The sequence below is a fragment of the Equus caballus genome, chromosome 16 (genome assembly GCF_041296265.1).
Source record: "Equus caballus isolate H_3958 breed thoroughbred chromosome 16, TB-T2T, whole genome shotgun sequence".
In the NCBI taxonomy this organism is placed as follows: domain Eukaryota; kingdom Metazoa; phylum Chordata; class Mammalia; order Perissodactyla; family Equidae; genus Equus; species Equus caballus.
The window spans coordinates 58,966,836-58,992,992 of NC_091699.1; the positions used below are offsets into that span (position 1 = coordinate 58,966,836).

Genomic DNA, 26,157 nt, shown 5'->3' on the forward strand with positions numbered 1-26,157 from the left:
AGGCCACCTCACATCCATCTCAGCATGCCCAGCCTTTAGCACAGTACACAGCAGACGCTCAATAAACATTTGCTGAGACATATGTGAACTGAAATGAACATTCATCCAAAAGGCAAGACATTGGCGAATTTGAGATCACCCCTCTTAGGAAAGGCAGCTTTACTCCACAGACCAATCCTACACCTACAGTTAACGTACAATATACACGCAAACACCCTACTAAACATTTACCTGAAGCTTTATTTCTTGGCTCTGCCATTACTTCCTCTCAGTGTTTATATCTCACACCTCTTTACTACTTTTCTTTCAAATCTTCCCTCCTTTTTAACCTTGGCTATTTTAAACATCTTTAAGCTCAAAAGAAGCAGTGTCGTACCTATCGACAAAAACCTTATTAAACAACTTAATAAATGCCATTTATTACACCTTTTAGCCAGAACTTTTGGGTTTACTGGATAATAATAAACTTCTGGGTTTATTGTGGAATCCTAATCCAATAATAAAGGAGGCAGACACTGGGTTCTCATTTGTGGGAAAGAGTTGGAATTTTGGCAAATGGACGCTCTGAGGGAGATCTCCTTTTGCTTTGGTCCCTTCAGCACTGGCATCTGCCACATTTGAATTCAACTAACATTGACCAATAACCCAGGAGTTAATGCCCAGGAGTAGCCTACATGCTTTATAGGTTAGCTGGTATAATCTCACCATAGGTTATTTTTCCCCAAATGGTGAAACTCAGGCTTAGACAGTTAAGTCTGCCTATGTATCATTTGGAATTTACTGATATCCCAAGAGACTGATAAAGATGTCAGGAATCACAGCAGAATACTCTGAACTTTCATTACATTTCTGGACTCTTTTCAAGTAGATAATAAAAAGAACAGAAATCATGGGGCCAGCCCAGTGACACAGCAGTTAAGTTCGCAGGCTCCACTTCGGCAGCCCTGGGTTCACTGGTTTGGATCCTGGCCATGGACCTATGCACAGATCATCAAGCCATGCTGTGGCAGGCATCCTACATATAAAATAGAGGAAGATGGGCACAGACGTTGGCTCAGGGCCAATCTTCCTCAGCAAAAAGAGGAGGATTGGCAGTGGATGTTAACTCAGAACTAATCTTTCTCAAAAAAAAAACCAGAAATAATTTGTCATATCTCCTTCCCATTTCTCCCTCTTCTATTTCCTTATTTCCTTTGCCACATGGTCATTAGTTAGAAACTTTGTACAAATTTGAGATGACCTATGAGTTTTAATTAAATAATTTAGAGAATGAAAAAAAATGTCATCTTCCTCTTGGGTAGATATAATATTCAACAGCTCTCCCCCCCAAAATTTGAAATCTATCTGAAAAAAGAAATAAAGAAAATAATCCCATTTACAATAGCATCAAAAACAATAAAATACTTAGGCACAGATCTAACCAAGCAGGCGAAAGATCTATAAGACACTGATGAAAGAAACTGAAGTGTGGAAATAAATGGAAAGCTACCCTGTGTTAATCGATGGGAAGAATTAATATTGTTAAAACGTCTGTAGTACCCAAAGCAATCTAAAGAGTCAATGCAATTCCTATGAAAATTCCAATGGCATTTTTCACAGAAATAGAAAAAAGTCTTAAAATTCATACGGAACCACAAAAGACCCCAGATAGCCAAGGCAGGAAATGAGAGTTGGAGGTGAGAGAGGTGATTGTGTGGGCATTCTGAATGGGAAAGAGGCAGAAAAGCACAGAGCCTGTCCCATCTCTCAAGCAAGATCATATGACTGCAGTCAAGAATTTTTTGCTCAGTGGATGAAAAGTAAATGCGTACCACCACTTAATTTGGGGAGCCACAAATTTAGAGGGTGTTGACCTACATCTCAGTGCAGCATGATGTGGAGGGCAGAGCCCCTTCCGTACACAAAACACTAGTCTCTAGTACAGGAATCTGGATATCCGGGGTCCATCTCTCTGCCCAGGTCCCTGCCTCCCCCTTAAGACAGAAAACCCCAGGGCTTACAGCCTCTGCTTCAAGGACTACCTTAACCTGAAATTTCAAAGCAAACCACAAAGAAACAGAAAGAATCCTCTAGACTTATTACACACATCATAAAAGAGTGGGTCTTGCTAACTATATAAAACAGTATTTACATTTCAACTTCATGTCACTGAAAAGTCCAGTAAAAGCCTTTTATTGGAATAGCGAAGTGTCTCCAGGAACTTTAAAAGCAGCACTATTTGTACCAAGGACAAGCTCGCCTGAAATGATTCATTGGTAGTACTGAACTATCTGGGGCCCCAAGGACATACCTGTCTAAAATGATTCACACAGTTCCAGTGAAATATCTGGGGTCCATGAACCAGCATCCTTGATATAACTAGAGCCAAAGATGATGAACTAGTTTTTGCTTGTTTTGTAAGTCGTAGCTGGTTGAATCACTTTCCACCAAACCTCAGCCTAGAGTCATGTGCCTCATAAAGATATTTTGGTCAACAACACCCTGAATATATGATGGTGGTCCCATAAAATTAGTACCATAGAACCTAGGTATCTAGTAGGCTATATCATCTAGGTTTCTGTAAGAACACTCTATGATGTTCACGCAACGACGAAATTGCCTAACGATGCATTTCTCAGAACATATCTCTGTCGTAAAGTGACCCATGACTGTGTTTGCATTGCTATTCCATATAGCTACTTTAAAAAAAAAAATGCGAGGACAGAAAGGAAAAAGAAAAAATAGTTAACACTTATTGGTGCTCACCTTCAAAGATATTGTCCCAAATCCTTTCTGTTAATAGAAATAGCTGAATTTTATGCTCTCAAAATAGTATTCATGCTGCATTTATGATCTCTTTGATCTTAACCTTTTCAATGGGTAAATTAACACTTTTTATATTGGAAAGGGAAACATAAATAACCAAGGTTTTTATGATAAGTGATTACCCTCTCCAACAAGGTAAATTTGACCATAATCTTTAAAAAGTATATTCTGGAAATATAGCTACAAACAGCCCACAGATAGATCCGTATGCACCCAAACCACCTGTTTATAAGCAGATCGACTCAAACCCAGGGTGTGAACAAAGACGTCCTATGTAGAAAAAGCCACAGCTGCAATTTAGATAACTATCTTTAATTGAAAATCCTTGTTTGGCTTTCTCAGGCCTGGCCATCCCAGCAGAAATAAAAATAGCTTTGAGGAATGACCAGAGGGTGAAAACAGGGCTACCCCCACATTAAAGATGGTTCCTGTTAAACCTGAATTTTTAAAAAAGAACCAAGAGTCCTTTCAGAAGAGCACGACTGCCAGGGCTCCAGCCTCCCTGACATCACTCCCAAGTCTGGGCTGTACCTGGGCAGTGATGTTGTCTCTACCAGATTCAGTGGACTTTGCACACCTTGTTACCATGATAGATGGGCACCAGACCTTTTAACCCATTTCTTTCCTAGAGAAGTTATATTCTAAACCTAGAGCATGCAAAAAACTAAGCTGCTCTCCATCGAACATTCATCTGTTATCTTTCAAGGGTCTGTTGCTGTGTAGATTATAAATTAATCTCCCATATGCTAATATCTTAATTTGAGGGATAAGACTTGCCCAGACATCAAATTCCAGAATGGGAGAGAATTAGATGTCATTCACAGTTACCACACTCATTCTCCCATCAAGCTTAGCCAGATCATTGATCTTTCTTTCATCACCTATAGATTGAGAAGAACAACACTGAGGCCAACTTTTTGTCCTCACATGGTTTTCCCTCTGTACCAGAGGAACCTTCATCTTCTCCCTCTATGGACCACTGAGCTACCTGCTCTCTGACCACAAATCCAAGTGTCACCTGGTTCTGGAGAGCATTACTAGCTCATCCACCCACCCACTTACCACTCAGCCAAGCCCTGCTGAAAACACTAGTGTACCTAAGACAGTGGGCAAACACAGAGAGTTCATCAGGCCCTGCTGCTGTTATGATCCCCACACTGTGGTCACCATCCCCCAAAAATCTCTCACAGGCCAAGAAGTAGGCACCTGCCAAGAAGCCACTGATTTCGAATGTCTATGCTAGTGGGGACAATATTAAACACCAAGAGCAGGAAATGACAAACGCCCTCCCTGGGACTTGCTGCCCTGCAGGAGCTGCCGCTGGACACCCAAAGAGACAAACCGGAGCGAGCCAGAGCTTGCAGCAAGAGGATGCGTTCCTCTCTGTGGTCAGCCTTCTCAACGATCCCTTTTCAACATGACTTTAACCGCAAAGACTGGTGAAATACTGACATGGCAAAGCGATCCTCTGCAAATGCCCGACAAGTACGCGTAACAGCCCTCGCCAAACACAGAAACGCAAATCCTGGTGAGGATCTTGGTGGGCGTTAGGTGACACTGTGAGCTCATGGATTCACATGACCCTTAGGGCTCAGAGGAGGGGTTTTCCATGAGAAAAAACATTCCTCTAAAACTGCACTGTCCAATACAATAGCCACTAGCCACATGTGGCTATTTAAACTTAAACGAATTAAAATGCAATGCAATTTAAAATTCAGTTCTTCAGCCGTACTAGCCACATTTTGAGTGCTCAGTAGCCACATACAGCTAGTGGCTACTGCATTTGCATTCCACATAGAGAACATTTCCACTATTGCAACGCCTTCTGGCAAACATTTTTAAATTGGTCTCTCTGGGAGCCCAGAGACCCTCTTGAATGACAGGGCAGCAAATCTCAGCATCTGCTCAGGGCCGTAACAGAAAATTGCATTTGAAACAGGATATTTTCTTCTAACTTAAGGATTCCAAGTGGCCCAAACTCATGACGAAAAATAGACTTGTTTTGTTCAAAGCCAAAATAAGTATGATGTGACTTTACCCTAAGAACACTGGGGTGCTTGGACGAGGGGACAGTGATGGTCCATCGGCACTAACTGGGTGCTAAAAGCATGTGGTCTCCTGTCAGTGGGAGAGTGACCGCAGGAACACTTAATGGGCCTCCGCCAGGCATTCCTCAACATTCACAGCACGTCACACCTACACACTTTATCACACTCATTTGTCAACCCACAGATGGTGACCAGAGACATGAAGCTAAAAAAAAAAAAACCAAAACAGTTCAACCATTTCAAGTTATTACCCCAGTAAATGACTACATATAAATGACCACACCATGTGATTTTTAACTAGTCGCCCTCCCTTAGAGAGAGTGATGGCAGTAAAGAAACAAAAGCATCTTTTTAGCCTCGAGCTGTAATAAAACGTTGCTCACGTAGGGGTAGCTGAGTGATTTTTCCAACATTGTAGGAGTCCACCTCCTGTTGATATGAATCATATTATGGCTCAGATAAGCATATGGTCCAGGTTTATAGAGGACTTCATGAATACTTATTCCTTCCAGAAACCACAAGAAAATATCTGTCCCTATTTTATTAGGGGTGAACATTTGAATGCCAGAGAGATTAGGTGACCTGCCCAAAGTTGCACAGTAACGAGGTGGCAGTGGCAGAACTAGAACGCACTCCAGTTCAGCGGTAAGTACAGTGACTTCTTGCCTGACCTACCGCGTGAATATCTCTGGCTCCTGCCTGCTCCTCTTCTGTCCATTCACCATACAAAAACCAGGGCAATCCTTTTAATACACAAATAAAACCACATCCCTCCCCCCCACCCCCCGCCCCTGCCGCTGAAAACCCTTCAACAGCTTTCATTGCTCATCTAATTAACTCACTCCCTGTGTGACCCAACAGGCTCCTTGAGAACTGGTTCTGGAGACTTCTCCCTCATCACCTCCTCCCACTCTCCTCCTTGTCCACCACACTCCAGCCACGCTGGCCTCCCTGCTGCCCCTCTGAGCACCTGTCCCTGCCTCCACTACCACGTTCGCTGTTCCCTCTGCTCCCAATTTTTTTCCCCCCCAAAAAAAATTAGCATGACTGACCCCTTCTCCAACATTTCACCCTGATCATTTCCCTCACAGCACCTATACCAATCGACTTCTAGTTATTTGGTTATACATGTTTACTTCCTAGAACTCCTATTAGATGGTAAGCTCAGCAAAGAATAATCAGGCCTATTTCATCGGCCTCTGAATACCCAGCCCATAAAAAGACTCAGTAAACGAGCTGGATAAATTAATGAACTGGATGGATGACTGAAGGCCTTCTCAGGCATGGCCAACGGGCCTTAGCACTTTCACGGTTGGGAAAAGGAGACTTCTCTGAATGTCGGAGAACCTCTGCACGATTTCCCTCAACTTTCTGAAACTAACTCTCCCTTCAGGGGTTTAAAGGGGTGGGGTGAGAAATATTGAACTCTACCAAGGACATTTGCCAAAAACGACATCTTTCAGGTTTCCATCCAACAGTGAAGAAAAGAGAGGGAACATTGAGTAAAGGTGAATCATAATTAAAGGCTGAGCAGAACTAGAACCACATGGGATTTCTACACCATTCCCAAAAGCCACACAAAGCCCCCAGTGTGGAAATCCTCTGACTAAACATTTGCTTCCAACATTGCAGGAGTCCTATAAGCAAGGTATTCCTAAATGTTTAGCTCATGCTTCTGACTTTCACAAGGAACCCATTTTCTGCTACCCTCCAGGTATACACGATAGGAAAATTGCGTAAATTTCCATGAGTTACTTTTAAAACACACCAAAAGGTGAGGCTTCACTTCCAACAAATCTGCTTCTAGAATTCACCTGATGATGGGAATTATCTATCTCTGTAACTGAGTTTAATACAAGGCGTTACAATGACTGCTTGATTCCTTTGACCCTGTAACTGATTTCACTTGGAAAGGCCAAGAGATGCAGAAAACTAGAAGAGTGTGCCTAATTTAGTAAAATAAATGGAAGGGTTCAAATGAAAAAGAGAATCTAAATCTTAACATAAAAAAATCATACAATGAAGGAAGATAGCATTTTGAGAGAGCCAAGAACTTACTTTGAAATATATTTTTTTAAAAAGATGATGATGGACAGATGTGTGAAAAAGCAAATACAGTCAAATGTTAATTGTAGAATAAAAATGATGAGTATATGGGTATTCACTGTGAAAATCTGTACACATTTCTGATGTTGGAAATCTCTCATTAAAAAAATGTTAGGAAACATAGTGGAGACAGGAAGTGTGGATCCTAGTTTAGAACTCCAGACTTCCTCAAAAGGTTTGGGAAGAAGTCTATAATCCTTGAAGGAACTCCAATTTATCCTTTAGGACAATCTTTAAACGTCATCACTTCTTCCCTGAGCTTCCTTCATAGTGTTGCCCTAGAACTTGAGGAGTGTGTATACATGCACACGCACATGTGTGTATATTAATTACTCAAGAAATACATGAATATAGTCTTGATATATAAGATCAACTCTCCTCCTTGCCCTTTTCAGTTCCCTCTCCATACGTGGTCATTGTTATCAGCATTCCAGAACTTAAAAAATGTATTTTATACACACACATATATAAAGAAATACATAGCATGGTGGGGACTGTTTTAATGTAAATGGTATCAACTACGTCCATGGTTCTACAACTTGATTGTCACAGGCTGAGTTCTGGGGAAGCCAACTCTGAGATGGTGATAAGTGTGCATGAGGATTATTAGGGAGTGTCCTTGGGATCAACACTTGTGGAGGGGAAGGGACAGAAGCAGACTGAGCGGACAGAGAAGTTGAGCTGTGATGTGGTCTCAATAGAAGCCTTAGCCAAACCTATTAATTACTCAAGAAATAATAATCATCATTATCTATGTTATTATTAATTATTATTATTATTAGAGAGTTCTAAAGATGGAATGACCTTTCAGGGTTGTTCCAAGTTGGGCCACGAGGCCCAGGCCTTTATTCCTCTGAAGATTAGCCATTGGATGCAGGTTGCTCCAGGTAGGGGGTGTGACCTTGGACAAGGAAGGCTGAGGGTGATACATAAAGGGACATCACAGCTAAAGGCATTAGCTAGAGGAAGATCTGAGCCCCGAGCTGTGCGTCACAGCAACCACTATGTTACTTTCATTTCTTTTCTCATTTTTAAAGTAGGATCTCTGAGCGCTTTCCATGTCTGTACAAATATATCTGCCTCATTCTTTTTACCTGCTGCATATTAGATTCCACAGTATTACTCTATTACAGCTCATCTAACAATCTTCCTATTTGTGGATATTTAGGTGGTTTCAATTTTTCTAGTATAATAAACAACACTGTAATAAAAGTCTTTGCTTTGAGCAAGTGTGCAAATATTTCTGTAGAGAAGACATTAAAAAGTGGAGTTGTTATGTTGAAGGATATGAACAATTAAAACATGTGATGGAAGTTACACTCCCATCACTAGTAATGCAAATAACTATTTCCCTATTTTCACCAACATTTGATATTGTTAATCTTTTAAAATTTTTGACAATATGATAGGTGAAAAATGTTATTTCATTGTTTTGTACTTCCTTGATTATAAGTGAGAATAAATACATATTTTGTTTGTTTATTGCACTATTGTATTTCCTAGACTATGAACTGCCTCTTCATATTTTGTGTGGTATATTCCTTTATTTAATCAAATCTCTTAAGTCCTTTTTATAGTTCTCCTTATATGAGTCTTACACATTTCTTAATATGTTCATTCTTAAGATACTTTATATTTACTGCTATTGTGAATCGTTATTTTTTAAAGTGATATTTTCTCACTAAGTACTGGTATACAGGAAAGCTGATTTTTGTGTATGGATCCAGTTAAATTGCTGGAATCTATTATTCTGTTAGATTTTCTAGATAGAAAGTATCATCTGTAAATAATGACATTGTTATCTTTCACTTTCTATTCATACCTATTTTTCTTGCCTTATTTCATTGGCAAGAACCTTCAATAGACAGCAAAAATAGCAAGCATTCTTGCCTATAGTTCCTACAATAATGCTAATTATTTCTATATTTCACCATTAAATATGATGCTTGATTGGGTTTCTGGTTGATACACTTTATTAAATTAAGGAAGTTTACTTTAGTCCCTAGAGTTTGCTACCTATATTTTACCTTTATGGTATATGTGCCTCAATTATTGCGACACAATGGGCAGGGACCTCATTGGGTCACTTAGTTTTTTTTTTTTTTTTAAAGATTTTATTTTTTTCCTTTTTCTCCCCAAAGCCCCCGGTACATAGTTGTATATTCTTCGTTGTGGGTTCTTCTAGTTGTGGTATGTGGGACGCTGCCTCAGCGTGGTTTGATGAGCAGTGCCATGTCCGCGCCCAGGATTCGAACCAACGAAACACTGGGCCGCCTGCAGCGGAGCGCGCGAACTTAACCACTCGGCCACGGGGCCAGCCCCAAGGGTCACTTAGTTTTGTATCTCTAATTCCTAAAAGAGTGTTGGTTCACAAAGGGTCCATAATAATGTTAGTTGAATAAATTGATGGATTAAAAAGAACAAAGGTGTTTGTTTGGGAGATATTTTAGGGGATACTTTGGGGATATTTTTCAAAAAACAAAGCCATTAATTTTGCCTTTAAGATTCTGATTAAAGGAATGAATGCAAGTTCTGGTATGTATGTGAGAATTTCATTAAAGTCTGTCCTGATGGAGTTTAAGTCTGGCTAATATCAGAGATAAAGCCTAATTTTGCTTATGTTGAGGTTAGCAGAAGCCATGGTGTCTGGAAATTATCAATATTCTATCTGGAATCCCTAGAAAAATTCCTAAATGGAAGTAGCTTCTGGAGATCTTATGAAGCTACCTCAGCAATATGCTGCTTCTGGGGAATTACCAATAGTTGACTCCCGTTAATGAAGTGTTAAAAAGTGAATTCCAATGTTGGTACCACATCTCCACTTTTACTTACTGCTTTCTGGGAGTAACACCTGAGTGGGTGACAGAGGAACTTCTGCTCTCCCAGTACTCATTACCTGATCCTCCTGGCCTCTGCATTCTGGCAGGCTGAGGGAGCTTTCTTTCCCAGAGAGCTGTTCTGTATTTGTTCACATTACACCCCCCTTTCTCCCACCTGCCCCTCTATGGAGCAGTTAAGGTCTGGTTAAGAGCTGTTCTGCTTAGTAAAAATGTCTTGGAGGAGAAATGGAAGGCTTCAAGGAAGATGGAGGCATGGCAGAAAGAAAGGAACCACTATTCCCCTTTTCCGTCCAGTAAGGCTAGGAGGTGTACAGGAAAAGAGTCTGGAATCTCACAAAGTTGCTAGTGGGTCTTAGAAGGGCTAACGATGGGACATAAATGGTCCCATCATGGGTCCAGGAGGAAGTCACACTCAAAGTCGCTCTTCCGCAGGCACATGACTAGCGTCCATGGACATCTTCAACTACTTTATGCCATTTATCGAATTAGCATTTGTGTTGTGCTATATCCTACTTTTCTCATCAAATAATTGTAGGTGAAGGGAAAAGAGAATGGGGCAGGCTATGCAGCCTCTCAGTCCTTTAGATATTCCCTAGAAATATGGGAGTGTATCTGGGTGGGTCATTGAGGGTGGGGGGGGGGGTTTCTGTCATTGCCTGTGGAACTCCTAGGACGGGGTGCACTGTCAATAGAAAGATGTTGTAGGCAGAAGAAGAATAGAGCGTTTCTGCACATGGAGCTCCTCAAGGAGGTCAAGACTGGTCCACGGACCACTTTAAGGGGAGCTCTGAGGAATGGCAGATCATGGAGAGTTATAAAGGTCAGCAGAGCATCAGTGAAGGCCTCTTGAGAGGGAAGTGACAGTCTCATATCTACAGACTCTGAACCCCACAGATCCCAGCCATGTGCTGGTTCAGGATCCCTACATCCAGCCCAGGCCTCCTCCTCAGCTTGGCTGCTCTCTACCCCCGACCCTGCAGTAAGGAGTCCATTCCTGCTCTGGGTCTATCTGGAAGCATACAAAAGCACTGGGCGTGGTTGGGGCACAAGGAAGAGTGCACTTTGACTTGAGTGTAGCACAGGAACAGGACACAGAGGGAGACCAGGAAGCATAACCTGAGACCATATTGTGAAGGGTCTTGAACATCCAGCTTGAGAATCTGTAACTTCAGAGTCAGTGGCAGTCCTCAGAGTTCTCTGGGCAAACAATGAAACTGAAATCCTTTAATACAGGTGGAAAGTCTTAATGCCTTATTTTGTTGTGTCTCTGGCTCCTAGCACAGACTCTAGTATACAAAAAGTGCTTGTTTTTATTGACTGAATAAAGAAATGATTAGAATTACTGTCTTCATAATGTTAGGACATTAAGGAAGTGTTGAGAAATGAGAATGAATGAAAAGCTCTTCTCATGTTTACCCAAAAGCTTCATTTCATAGACTCTCCAGCAAAGATGAGAGCCCCACTTCCTCCCCCATTCTCATTTCCCAAATTTCCAGTGTTTGGATGAATATTCATCCCTTACTGCTTTCCAAATCTGCACTCCTGAGTTCACATTATACCACAACAACAGAGATGACAATTCTGCCTACTGCTTCAAGAAGGGTAAACCTACAGAGAATACATTTTCCAAACCAAAAAAATGAGAATATAGAATCAGTTATGAGGAAAATGCACAAAATGCTTTTTATTTTTACTGAGGTTTTACTAGGTATTAGGTATACATGCATTATCTAATCCTCAAAATGATCTTCTGAGATAGACTCTATTAGCGTTCCCATCTTGTGGATGAGGAACGTGGGCAAGTGGAGAATCCTGGATTGACCCTCCCGTGTGACTCCAGAGCCCACATGCTCTGTGCACAGCATATGGCCACAATTTTCCACTCCTTCCCACATGCGTGTCCTGAAAATATGACATGGGGGCTCCTCTCATCAAGAGGGAGAGTCTATTTCCCCATCCATTGAATTTGCTTTGGCCAACAGAATGCAGCAGAAATGACACTGTGCTGCTTCCAAGCGCAGGCCTCAAAAGGGCTTGCTCGCTTTCACTCTCACTCCTAGAATCTTTCCCAACCACCATGTAAAAAGCCCAGGCTAGCCTGCTGGATGATGGGAGACAGTGGCCCAGTCACCCTTGTCACCCCAGCCAAGTACAAGACACTTGAGTAAGCCAGCTCCCAGCCGGCCTGCAAGCTGAACTCTAACACATGAGTGAGCCCATCCAAGACAAGCTAAGAATGGCCCAGATCAGCAGAACTGCCCAGCTGACCTAGTGACTCACAGACAATAATAAGTGGCAGTAGTTTTAAGCCATTAAATTTGGGGGAGGTTTGTTACTCAGCAAAAGCTGACTCATACACTATGCCATGCTCATACACACTTCTACTGCTCAGGGAAAGAACTGACTCCATCCTACAAGGATGAGGTCTTAGCAGCAGCCATTCCTGCTGGCCTATCAGTCTCAACTCATCTCTGTCCATTCACCATGTTTGCTTTCACTTCACTTTTTTCTTTATTATGACTCCTTACAAATTTTCCAGATGTCTGCATAACAGGTAACAAATGAAAGGCACCACCCACCAGGCTTAAAAGTTCATTGCTGCAGCCTTTCCCACAAACCCAGGGATCTGATAAAATATTATATGCCAAAAGATGCCCAAGCCCTTAGTTCAAGTGGAGGGATTCCTGGCATGAAGGACCCTCAGAGACTCCTGAGCTGCTCCCTTCAGCTGCTTCTTCCTCAGCCCATCAGTATGAGATGGCTTTGGTCACGAAAAATAAAGTTTTGTAAGCAGAGGCGGCTTCACACACTTGGGGGCCTAAGAGCAGGCTCTCTGCTTATGGATGAGGGGCAAAACCCCATACGGTAGCAGCATATCTCCAGGCTGGTACTTCTCTTGGCTGATCTCATCTATATTGAGATCTTCTTGCCCACCCTGACTCTCCCACTAGACTGTGATTGACCACTGTTGTATCCCCAGCACTTAAAAGAATATGTCACAGATGGTAAGTGCTAAAGAAATGCTTGTTGAATGAAATAAATAATTCCCTTCCTACAGAATCTTCCATGGTTCCCCTCTTCCAGCAAAATAAGATTAGAACTCCCTAGCACCACACCCCTAGAGCACAGGGAGACTTCAGTCCACCTTTCTGCACTCTTTCTCACCTCCTCATTCACAGAGCCTTTGTACTACCCTAACTCCATGCCTTTGGATATGTTATTTCTTCAGCCTAGAGTTCCCTTCCCTCCCTTTGAGCTCTTTTTCATCTTTTCTTCTTCTAGACTGGTGCCACAGGCAGAATTACTTACCCCCTCAGGATGGTATAGTGGGAAGGAGACATTACTGCTGTTATTTAATCCTTACCACTCAGTGAGATACTTTTTTTTAGCCCCATTTTGCAGATGAAGATATTAAGTCACAAAGTGCAAAGTAACTCACTGAAGGTCACATGACTAGTGAGTGTTGCAGATGGGTCACACCTATGTCTATCTGTGGTAGAATGATTGCATCAATGCCCCAGTTCTGCTTTCTTATGCCTCTTCTATCTCCACGAGGACACGCATGGGCTGGCCTGTTAGAGGACGAGAGACATGTGAAACAGAGCCGAGTTGCCACAGAGTTCCCAGCCAGGGCCAGTCTAGATAGCCAACAGCCAGCTGACTCCCAGCTATGTGAACACGCCCTGCCAAAATGAGCAGAGCTGTCTACCTGAGCCACTGCTAACCCCAGATTTATGAACAATATGCTTATTATATGCCACTGAGGTTTTAAGTTTGTTATGCAGCATTATTGTCATAAGAGATAACTGAATTGAAACAAACTCCAATGCTTTTTCTCACTATACCTTATTTAAGAAATCTTCATTCACCAATCATTTATCAAGTACCTACTGTAGATACGTGCATATAGTAGGTCCTGGGTGGCAGAGGGGAGCTAAATCAGACACTGAGTTCTTTACACAAGAGAGATGAGTCCACAATAGAGACAAAAGGAGACCATGGGAGTTACACTCACTGTCTCCTGCCTTCTCTGCAGCCTGTGCTCCCCTCTCACCTCTACCACAGACCACGGCAAAATTCTTACCTGGTCTCCTCGCATCCACATTTAATCTCTAACACCTCTTTCCTGTCCTGCAGTCAGAATGATCTTCCTGAAATGCGGTACTGATTGCAGCTCCTAAGCCCTTAGACATCTAGGTTGGCCCCTGGATGAAACCTTGGGCAGGTCCCATTATCTCAGATTACTCTTAGGTCATGAGAAGTCTTCCAGTCACTGTAACCTCCAGAATAATCTCACTCAGTATTAAAATGACAAGTCCTACAGAATAGTAAAAATTTCCAAATTCCATAAGAGAAAGTTTCTTGCATCCTATTTCAGACTTGAAGGCTGCTAGGAGGTGGGCGTACAGGGTGGGAAATCTGTGGTCATTTTCTCTCTTATCCTCTTTTTCCCAGCAGCTGCTTAGGACCTCTTTTAGGAGGATGGGAGCGGGGAAGGCACACCCGCTGGAACATTTATCATCGGGTATTGGTTTTCTCTGGCCACTGCAGGTGTTCAAAGCTGTCTGTCCCCTGGACACTTCTGTGGGTTGGCAGCATTGCACACTGACCTCTCTAGGCTTGATGGGTGTTCCTAGTTGATCTTTTTTCAGGCTCATTTGAGGGCTCCCTGGCATTTCCCTAGCATTGAGACCCTCACCTGCAGCTAAGAAGGGCACATGGTCTCTTCTGACTGTCCCCAGGGGCCTCGGGTTTTGGTTATGGTACCACTGCCCTTCCCCGGGGTCACCCAAGGTAAAATCCCTTTTAAATGGCTCAGGATGGTATAGTGGGCCAGCTCTCTCCCTGTGATGCACTCACACGTCCTCCTCCAGGAGGGCAAGACATTCTCAGGGCTCCACTAGCCCCTCTTTAAGCTGTCTGCCTGACATTCACTTTTGTGCCCTGAGACTCGGGAAGATGCACAGGCCAGGGCTCTGAGTGGTCTCCTCCTTTATCTCGGCTTGGGGGGATGCACTCTCTTCTCTCTTCCAACAGGCTCAGGTGGGAAACCACCATACCACACCATCAGCCTTCTCTAAAACCTCCTCTCTCCAACATCCAACTTCCTGGGCCTCTCTAATGGCAATCCCTTTGTACCTTGGACATCGGTAAGGGACCAGGGGTCCAAACTGAGTGGCAGCTTTCTCTTTCCAAGTCCTTATAGGTCACCAAGCATCCAGACTAAGGATGTGGGAAAAACTCGCAACCTCTTGGGGCTCCGTGGAAACTGACAAGAGAACGTCCTATGTAACATCCGGCTACACTTTAATAGGGACATGTTTCTTCATGGCAGGTATCACAGCCGGAAGGAGACATTTATCCCAGAGATATGTAATTCATAGCGGAACCTTTAGTAGAGCAAGGACCCCATCTGCTCTTCCTCAGCACAGTATCCATAGCACCATGCACAATGCTGGCCCATGTTGGGTGCTCAAACACACTGGACAGATGGATCAATGAATGAATGGAAGAAAGAAACCATCTTCAACCAGAAAGCAGTGGTTCCACCTTCCTGCCACGGTAGCACAAGGCGATGGAGCTTTGATCACCTGTAGGGCCTGGGCACAGAGGCAGACTGAACCCCACAAGGGGAGAGGTCCTGGCTCAGGGCTGGGCTGGGCTTACTTCCAATGCCACACACAGGGACAAAGAGAACACTCTCAAAAACTGGGTGGCAGGAAACCACCCTGTAGCTTTCTTCATATGTACATGGCCATCAAGCTGACAACCCAAGCATCAAGCCAGGAAAGGAATGGATGGAGAAGCAGACTAAGCAAGTCATTCGAACACAGAGGAAAAGCCAAGCAAGGCCAAAGGGATCTGAATCAAACTCTGCTCTGACCAGCATTCCCAGGGCCACCTCTGATTACTAAAATAAAGAGAGCTAAATTTGTTTTGCAGTGTTTACGCTTTTGTGCGATTCTCTGAATTGTGTACTCGGGACGAGGAGAACTAGTTTCTCAACTCAGAGTCTGTTTGCTTTCAATCCTCCTCGTGTTTTCTGTGCAGTTTTAAGACTCCGATCTGGTCACCTGCCATCAGAATTCCCTGATATCCTCACTTCTTGCTTCTATTGCCTTTTCCCACTGTGTTTTCTTCTCCCCCCGAGCCTGGCCCTTGGGTACCAAGGGTACTGTCTGGCCTGGTGGTGGAACTGGCCACAGGAGGGCTGCTGATCCTGCACTGGGGTGGACGGGCCTGTCCCCTTGGTGCAGTTGTGGCCCTCTGGGGTCTGCCTTCTCTCCACCAATCAAAACTCAGGCCTCCAAGGCTCCCAGCTCCTACCAGCCTCCCACACGTTTGGAGACCCGGTTGTCTCCCCCTTCCAACCTGGCTTTCTCTCAACCACGATGCTGCTGCTGCTCTTCTCAAGGTCAAAAATCTTCCAAATTTGACACAAGGCAAAAACATTAAGGGTACCCTTTCATCATCATACTAGAACATTGTTTGGCAAGAATATCTAAGGGCCATGTGCTTCTCTAGGACAAGATCTTTGTTCTGATTACTATTTACTCTCAAACAAAGCCCAACCTATGGAAAGTTAGATGCTGATTTGTGGACCACTGCTAATCTGGGGAGGGTTTCTGTCTGGTGGAAAGATATTGTCAAAGGTTTCAGTTTTACTGCTCCACAGGACACTAATCAATTTTAAATCTAACTTTGTGACCTTATTCCAGCATTCTTTTTCCCCCTGCCTATCGAGATCTTGGTCCCACCTAGCCCTCACCTCCTCTCCATGTGCTCCAAGGGCCTCCCCCTCCTAACACCTTGCTCAGCCTTCATGGCACAGCCTGCACTACGTATTCCATTAGGGAAACCTTCCCCAATGCCTGTAGATCCCTGTGTGGGCTCCCCCGTGGACCCCAGAAGCACTGCTAGGAAGTAATGTGGAACTTGACAGTTAATCACACAGCACTTTAGGTCAATCCTCAGTTGATTCCTCTTGAACCTCAATTACTGCCCAACCCATAGCTATCTTCTGTTTTCCTATAGTTTCACCATTCAGCAGGTGCTCAATAGACACTGTGATCGACCTGAGATCAAATGTGAGGATAATACACAATCAACACTGACAAGTGAAGCAACAGCATGTGCAGGGACAGGAGAAGCCTGGCACTGTAGAAAGAGCAGGGCCTCAGATAAACTAGGGTCTGAGTCCTGGACCAAATTAGGAAACTCACTGTCAGGCTCAGTTTCCTCATCTGTAAAATGGACATAACATCTCCAACTGTCAGGGCTCTGTATTTTGTTTTAGGATTAAAAGCAAGTTATGCAAACTGTCTAGCATGGCTCCTGCAAACTGTTTTTATTCCTATTCATTTCCGCTAGCAGTGCACTACATTGTCCAGAGTCTAGAAATGGTACTACAGGGGATAATCATCATTACTCCATAGCTGCAGAGGGGTAAAACAAAACAAAACAAAACAAAAACAAGGAAGCGGATCTTCTCAGAGAAAGGACTGAGAGATTCCTGAGGGAGAAGACTGGGGAAGACTAGGAGTCACCACCCCTCTGCTATATACCCACTCCTCAATTACATTAAAATTTTTTGTTTTTGTTGAGGAAGATTGGCCCTGAGCTAACATCTGTTGCCAATCTTCCTCTTTTTGCTTAAGGCACAGATGTTAGCTCAGGGCCAATCTTCCTCCATTTTGTATGTGGGTCACCACCACAGCATGGTTTGATGAGAGGTTGTAGGTCTGCACCCAAGATCTGAACTGCAAACCCCAGGCCACCAAAGAGGAGCATGGGAGCTTAACCACTACACCACCCAGCCAGTCCCTAAATTTAATTTTTTTTAAATTTAACATTCACTTTATGGCATTTATAATGTGCTAGGTACTGTTCTAAGCATTTTATAAATGTTAACTCACTTAGCCCTCATAATGACCTCAAGAGGTAGGTAGTGTTATCACCATTTTACATGTGGGGAGACTGAGGCACTGAGTAGTTAAGCATCTTGTCCAAGGTTGTAAGTGGTAGAATTTAGATTCAAACCTGGGCCGTCTGGCTTCTGAGTCTGTGCCCCTAACCTCTGCTATACAGCCTTCAATACTTCACTTCTTGCTTTATTTAGAAATTTAAAAAGAAAACCAAACAAACTTCCTTACACAATGGGCTGCCTGCTCTAAAAAATGCTATGTGCTCCTCACTGTCAAATCTTAATCCTCCTACTGAATCTGCTCCTTAGGCTCTAACAGAAGGAAGGGAGAAGGGGCAAGAGGGGCTGTTGACAGCGATGGGAGATGTCAGCTAGGAATTCCAGCCATAAACTCTCCCCTCACTCTGCCCAGGATCCCCCACAGGCAGGGATGTGAGTTCCACCCTCCCCAGCCCACCTGCCCCAAGCCCGGTGGTATCCCTTCTCACTGCTGATAGAAAGGCATAACAGACAGAGCAGAAGGCTGCCAGTCTGACCTCTTAGATAGGAATGGGGCCAAGCACGTATCTCAGCCCTCACCTCAGAGACCCTCAACCCCTGCTCCAGTGACCTGCTGTGACTCAGAGCTCAGATGGCCCAGGCTTCCTGGATCTCACTTGTGACAGCAGCAGCCTGGATCAGCCCAGTGGCAGCCCAGGACTTGGCCCTCAGCCGGCTCCCCCTTTCTTTCTGATGAGGGGAGGAGGGGGCAGCTTGCTTATCTCTGGTCAGATGCCCAAGCAATGCCAACTCCCAGCCCTTCTTGGTGCCACACCCCTAGAGCAATGAGCCTGAGGCCAAGGAGAGCGGAGGAGGCTGTGCTGGCCCAAGGCAGGCAGGCGCTCATCCTCCTCCTGGGTCAGGGGGTTGCCTTCGCCTCTCCCCAGGCCCAGAGAGACGATAACCTGACACTGAATAGGGCTCCGTGCCTGGGGAGGCGTCCCCTCCTGGGTTACTGACAATGCTTTTTGTCCTGATTATTCTTATTATTAGGTTTGTACTTGCAAACAGATTGGTCTGATCCTTCAGGAGTTGTGGTTTCAGGCTGTGAGTACAGCTACCAGTTTTTTTCAACTAGACCTCCATGGGATGGGCAGAAGGGACTCAAGTTCATTGACTAATGCTTCTATTCCTTCCTGCATTCACAAGTCCTTCCTACAGCACCCACCCATGCTGGGCACGTGACAGGAGCCTTCCCTCTTGATATTCATCCCTCTTCCTGCAGACTTCATTTCCTTGGGTGGCAGCACCAGCCACCCTGTTCTCCAAACTAGAAACCTGACGGGGGCGGGGAGGGGGCTTGGACTCTTGATTTCCCTTCACTGCCCCACATACACTCACTCACCAGGCCCTGCTGATTCCACCTCTCACCATCTCTCCAGTACATCCCCTTCTCGCCATGTGCTACCACGGATGCCATGTGGAGTGATCACCGTGGTGCCTCCCAACGTGGGACTACGTTGTGAGTTGTGGCCATGTGACTAGTTCTCACCAACAGAGAGTGAGTGGAAGGGATGCAGGTCTTTCCAGGCAGGAGTGTTTAAGAAGTGGGTTTGCCTTCTCCACTGGCAATTTCTTCTCCTGCCTCCAGGAAGAAGACGACTGAGGCCCCTAAGGGATGGCAGAGCCAGCAGTGGAAGGAACCAGAGTCCCAGAATCACCATGTGGAAGAAGCTACCTCCACTGAGGAACATTCTTCTTTGATACAAGAGCAATGAACAAACTTCTGGGGGGTTAAGTTGCCGGAAACTGAGGGTTCATTTGTTACAGTAACTAGCACTGTATTAACTAATACAGGAGTACACACAGTTATCTTGTTCTTCATGGGGGCTAACAAGCATTTTTAAGGGGAAAAATGGTGTGAAGGGAACAAACATCTCAGGCCACAGCAGGAGGAGAGAAAGAGAGTAGAAGAAGGAATGGGTTTTGACTGTCTCCGAAGGTTGGGGTGTAGAGGGCAGGCAGAGGCTGCACCCCCTTCTCCCTCCACCGCCATCCATCTGACTGGGCCTCTTCACGACTAAGTTGACTAAGGTCAGGGTTCTGAAACCCACTCTGTGTCTTTGCCTCCTTTAAAAATCCAGAAGCAAGTTAAACTTCTGGCCCATCATAACCCAGGACAACACCCCTTCCTTTGTCCCCTGTCAAAATAACTCCATGTAGACCCAGACCAGGTTTCAGAGTAGAAACCAAGGGATCTTGGGCTGGAAATAGGTGTGGAAGTGTGGCCCTCAGTCAGGGGAGGCCCTCAAGGCCACTACTGCTGGAGATGGATAGGAGTGTGGAGACAGATTCCACAGGCTAGCCAGGAAGGAATGTGCCAGAAGCAGTTCCCAAATCCCGCCAAGGCTCAGGCAATGATGCTCAGGCTTTTTGCTAAGGTGCAGAGACAGGGTGATTGAAGGGCCCAGACTTTGCACATGAGGAGGGTTTAAAGCTGAGGAGGGGGATGCAGGCCCAGAGAAGACATGAGAATTCAGCTCCCAAAAGAAATCCTCCTCCTGACTCCATTGCAACAGCTGCCAACTCTTCCTCTCTCAACTCCTTCCACTCCCCAGCTCCCTCCCTCCAGCAGCTCACAGAGGCAACTGAATATGCAGTGGGTGCTTGCCCCCTCACAGGCATGGCTAAGGGGGCGGTGCTTTGGGGGTGCCCAGATGCCAATGGGATTCAGTCCATCCCAGGTTACATAACCTCTCCGCTGTAGCCAAGGTCTGAACTGAACATGAAAATGGAAAACGCTCCAGCAAATAAATTCCAGGGGCGTTAGGTAAATGGGCCTTTTAAATAAACAATAGCTTTCAGCTTTCATTTTCACACAGACATGATGAAAGGGATGTGGGGAAAATGAAGACAAATGGGTCCTTCCCTAATCACAAAGCTTATCCTTAGCAGAGCCCAGGGCCTCTGTTTACCCCCCAAAACTCAGAGCTCTGAAGTGAGGGGCGGGTGGGTCAGCTGCACTGCCCAGTATAACCAGACTCTCCCACGGGCAGGGCCTCCCCTCTGCAGGGAAGGGCAGAACAGGGCGGCAGGGTGAGGACTTCCTCATCTGAGCAGCCCTGATAACCCACGCACTGCACAAGGGTGCTGGTGTTTCCACTGGCACAGCTCTTCCTGAAACAGAGCTGCGGGGGTTCTGTGCATTTACCGGGAGTGGGGGTGGGAGGGGGTGGGCAGAGCAGCGGGAGCTCTGACTCAACAGGAAACCCTCTGACCCAGGGCCAGCCCTCACCTCGGCCTCTGGGAGCAGTGGGTGAAGCAGGCCTTGCTTATCCGGCTCCCCTTTTCCCCAGGGCCCACCCACAGTGCCACGAAGGGAATCATTTGGCACAAGACCCAGGAAAGCCTTCCAGCCCCAGGACAGCAAGGCTGTCCAGGCCAACACCAAGGGCAGGGCAGATATCTCCTGGGGGGTAACTGACGTCTGCGCCACAGTTACAAGCAGAGCAAATGCTGGCGTGGCCTTGGCCAAATGTTTGGGCTCGAATGCACCATCCACAGGAACAATGCTTCCTCAGACAGAGCCCTGAAACCCCATGGGAGAGCCATGACTGGGAACTGCTTGGAGAACAAAAACCCAGCCCTGTTTCCTGTTGGCTCCCTAACACACACCCCCTCACCCGGCTGTACCTAACCCGCCCTCCACTCCGCCCTGGAACATCTTCTTCCCATCTTCCTGTCCTCTATCACTCCTCACCAGGACAAAGGCAGCCAGGAACCCAGGGGCCCAGGGCACAGGCCCGGGCTCCAGGGAGAGTGAGGAGAGCCCTGTGGAACCAGGGTTCATAGAAGGGCGGCCACAACCAGCCCCCCTCAGAAATGAAGTGAGCACCCATGACCTGCCCCATGACTGAATTTCCACCAGCAACATCACTCCTCCGTAAAAAGGGGCTCCAGAATACAATGAATCAGATTGTTGGCTGGAGGCAGACATTCCCATTGAGGGAATGGGACTCTGGGGCATGGTGGCTGGCAGGAGAATGCAACATGGATAGGGGCCGGGAGCCTGGAACAGAAGGTGGGGGAGGCTGGGGGCCCAGACTGACAATATAGAAGTAGCCTGAGGGCCCTCAAAATGGTCCCATCTCACTCAGAACAAAAGCCAAGCCCTTTCAGTAGTCTATAAGTCTCTACATGATCTGGCCTCTGTCACTTTTCTGACCTCATCTACAATCTGCATGCATGTACACGCTCACACACTCATTCTGTTCCAGTCACACTAGCCTCCTGGCTGTCCCTGGAGCAAAAGGCACTTCTGCCTCAGGGCCTTTGCATTGGCTATTCCCTCTGCTTGGAACGCTCTTCTCCTACATCTCTCCACATGGCTCCCTCCCTCACCTCCTTTAAGTCCTTGTTCAAATGGCCTCTTTCATAAGGCCTACCCTGACCACCCCATTTAAAATGACACACCACCTTGGAATGACCAACTCCCTTCTCCTATCAACTTTTTCTTTTCTTCCATAGCACTTATCAGTTTCTACACCATTTCTATAATTATTGTGATTATGATTTATCTCTGCTTGTTAGGATGCCAGCTGCACTAAGGCAAGGAATTTTGCTTCTCTTGTTCACTGGTGAATCCCAAGCTCCCAAAACTGTACTCAGCACATGGTAGGTCTCTACAGATAGTTGTTGAATAAAGGAATAGATGGATGGATGGATGGAGGGAGGGATAGCAGCCCCTGCTCAATGGGGCCCAGGGCTCCTGGAGAACAATAACATTAACAGCCACCATCGGAATAGCTGTACTTCACTGAGTGGCACTACGGGCAAAGCCACGTGCTGTGCCAAGACTTCTACAAACATTTCATTTTCCACCTGCACAACTCTACCAGCAGATAGCACTTTAGCTCAGTTTCCAGATGAAGAAACTGAGGCTCCAGGAGTTTAAGAAAAATCACAAAGCAGGTCAGTGGTGCTGCTGAGATATGCACCCCAGGAGCCTGTCCTCAAAGCTCACAGCTTTGTATAAACTGTATTCTGATAGCACATCTCTGCAGAAGAGTCCATGTAAGCCACAGCCACCCACACGGGCCCAGCCTCAGGCCCTTATACTCTAGAACACTGCTAGGATAATGTTTAGAAAAACCCAGCCTGCTGGAACTACATGCAAGTGGCAGGCACACTGTGCAAGATGAGAACAGGGCACTGTCTGGGGAACTGGGGCACCAAGGCTCCACAGCTCTGAGATCTACTAGCTGGGCTCATCTTGTACAAAATGATAGTGGGGATCATATGACCTCTGCAGCACCTTCCATCCTCTGACTTGGCAGAACTGGTATTGCTTAAGACCTGGGCAAGAGGGGCCCTTGCCTTAAACCCCACACTCAAGAGAACCCTCCTCTAGCTATATAGTTCTCCCCCAAGAAGTTTGCGAGGTCAAGGGCAGGGCCCATGTCCCTCCTTTTCAGACATGCTTTAGGTGCCCAGGATCCCAGAATTTCCTGCCCAAATAGTCCTGAGCCTACTTTCAGGGTCTATGTTGAGCTCTTCTCCAGGGTTGATCCTCTCAATTGCAAACTGCGCCTCTAGTGGGTGTACCTCCAGGCCCAAGAGCAGCCTTTTGTGGAGAGTGGGTGGACAGAGCTTGGATGAGTCTCCATACACGTGCATGACTATCCTGGCTGGGGCACCCACATGCATGAACAGGAGGCCCGTTGCAATGTGGGATGGAGCCAGATGGTAAGAGAAGTGGAGGGATGGGCTGAGGATCAGCTCTCCTCAAGCTGTCAATTTCTGCACTAAACTCTGATGAGCCTGAGAAATCTAAGTTCAATCCTGGCCTTCTAGATAGTCACAAAGGTGTATTTGCCACAGTAGGAGAATAGACAGAGTGTACTTAACATCTATCTTGATTTGTAACTTTTCAACACTTAGACATTCACTAAGTGGACCTCCATTTGTATGCCTACACCTTCAAATGACAGGGTGAGTCTGGACAGAACCTCAAGTTCCGAGAGACTATAAAGGGCAAAGCAGAGAAATGAGAGTGGATGGGCCTTCCAGGGGTTCCGTCCTGTGTACATATATCCCTTTCCTTGTTTCACTGATAGCAAGAAGATACCCCAAGAAGAGAAGATACGACCAATGAGGGGCTGGCTGTTCCAGCTCTGACCCTGCCACAGAATGCTCACTCTGCACTTTAAAGTGGGCCTGGGTCCTGGCAAATAGAAGAGTCTATTTAACATAATGGAAGGAAATGCTGCTCTGGTCCTGATGTCACAAGGATACCTCAGGCCTGCTCCACCTTGACTGGCTGGGTGAGCAGGGTAAGGTACCTTAGCTTCTGTTCTCATAAAATGCCAGATGCAATTCTTACCTCACAAAGACGCTTTGAATATTGGAGACTGTCTAGCTATAGTAGGTTCCCAATAAATGATGATTATTACTATGCTTTATCATCGCAACCCTAGCATGTAAACAGTGCCAAGTGCCTTCTAGGAACTAGTAAATCTTGACATGGATGGATGGATGAATGGACAGTGGACAGTCAGGCAGATTCTTGGTTGGACTCTTTAAAGGATATTACAAACTACCCAGCACTCACAAAACTCCCTATCCAACAGTGATTCATCCAAGATTGCCCTTGAACTGAACCTCAAATACCAGGGTATAAAACTCCTTTTGTCTTTCAAGTAGAAAACCAATAACAAAAAGCTCGGAATTCATCACTGTAGTTAGGACTTGAACTTAAATGCATCCTCTGAAGGCATGTGCTGTAAGGTCATGTGCAAACAGTCACAAGCTCAGTTCTGGAAGATGCATATTTCAGAGTTCATGGCCCAAAGGTCTCAATATCCACCATGGTCTAATCTCTGCCCTTGGATATGGAGACCGTTTTTAATATCACAATTATTGGTTCAATTAATTGAGACTCAAATCTCAGTCAATGCTATGCAGAATGAGCAAACAGACACCATGCTATTTTCCCAAATATGTAATGCAATATATGCTAAACCAGGGATGCTGAATAATTGGCTTCAAATCAAAGTATTACCACGATGAGGAAAATGTGCCAACACTAAAACACAAGGGCATGATGGTTCCCAGCCCCTCCAAGTCCTTGGGCTTCTATTATTCATTCAACACTGTGATACATTTTGCAAAAGGCAGAAGAAGGGATGAAAAGGAAGTGAGGGAGCTAAATGTCACCAACAGCATGCATGGGGGCAACAGAAGAATGGAGCAGTCAACACCCTCAGAGAACTCCACTATGCCAGCAAGACATTTCTTTGCTCAGTGGGTAATAGAAGCAACAACCACATGAGCTGTAAGTTAACAGGCAGCCAAGAGTGCCCAGAATCTCTAACATACAGTAGATAACATGATGGGTCCCCATATGTATTAATTAATCAAGTTTGAAAAATTTCCCCCCAAAATTTCAGAGCACACTCACAATGCATTTGATACCAAAGGCTGCAAAGCCATAGAGAATCAAAGTAATTCTAATTTTTCTAGGCATGGCTTTATGCAGAACTGCTACAGGAACTTGAAATGGCATTCCTAAAAGGAGACTTCCTAACCTGCAAGAATGAAACAGCTCAGCATGTCCTTTTTAGCAGGGAATATCTGTGCTCTTCTCCAGAGAGCAGACAACTGGAACATCCCCTTACCTAGAAATGTCTGTCTGCAGAAAAACCCTCTGCAGAGCTTTCCAGAAACTCCTCTCACATGATCCAGGAATGGGATGGGGTTGAAAGAATCTTATCAAGAAGCCATGCAGTGGTTCTCAAAGGGTGGTCTAACGGTTGTACCTTTCATGTGTATAACATGACAATTGCTATCTCTTTGCCTCCGGTATCAATTAGAATATTTTTTAAAAACCCGATGGTAGCATTCTTTCCATTCAATTCTGGTAAAATAATGTCACATGCAATATTAGACAAGAATGAGTCCTGAAGGGGCCAACGTGGTTAATGAGACAACATATGTAAAATCTTGGCAAACTGTACAGTGACTTCTAAATGTTACCATTCTCATTTACTACCATCATCGTCATCATTGGATTTCTCCTTAGTCAACAGACCAAAATGTGTGAGAATCATTAGCCAGGCCCAGTGTTTCTCACACTAGGTTAATATGAATCACCAGGGATGCATGCCGAAAATAGATTCCTAGGCCCTACCCCAAGCCCAGTGAATCTGGATCACTAGGAGCCTAAATATTTAACAAAACTATCTTGATCAGGGAAGTTTGAGAAATACTCCAATGGTCCTCAAACTAATTCGGGAAATTGAAATTTGGGGGCCCTTTCCTTCCTGCTTAAAAAAACCAAGTACTTTGCTCTATTGAGTCAGGCACAGTGGTGTTAATTACCCCTTCCCAAATTAAAGCAATTATTATTGGTAAGATTTACATATAGTTTCCTTTTGTTGAGATTTCTTTGGCCACA

At 45.1% G+C, this 26,157-nt stretch overlaps 1 protein-coding gene and 1 long non-coding RNA gene across 3 annotated transcripts in view; one reads left to right on the forward strand and one right to left on the reverse strand.

The window, feature by feature from the left end:
- The window catches only part of LOC111768381 (uncharacterized), a 34,389-nt gene extending 14,819 nt beyond the window's left edge, over positions 1-19,570 (forward strand). The window contains exon 2 of the long non-coding RNA XR_002800716.2: positions 19,354-19,570. This is a non-coding gene — a long non-coding RNA (uncharacterized lncRNA). The remainder of the gene's footprint in view (positions 1-19,353) is intronic.
- The window catches only part of ITGA9 (integrin subunit alpha 9), a 331,203-nt gene that overhangs the window by 177,092 nt on the left and 127,954 nt on the right, over positions 1-26,157 (reverse strand). The window lies entirely within an intron of this gene.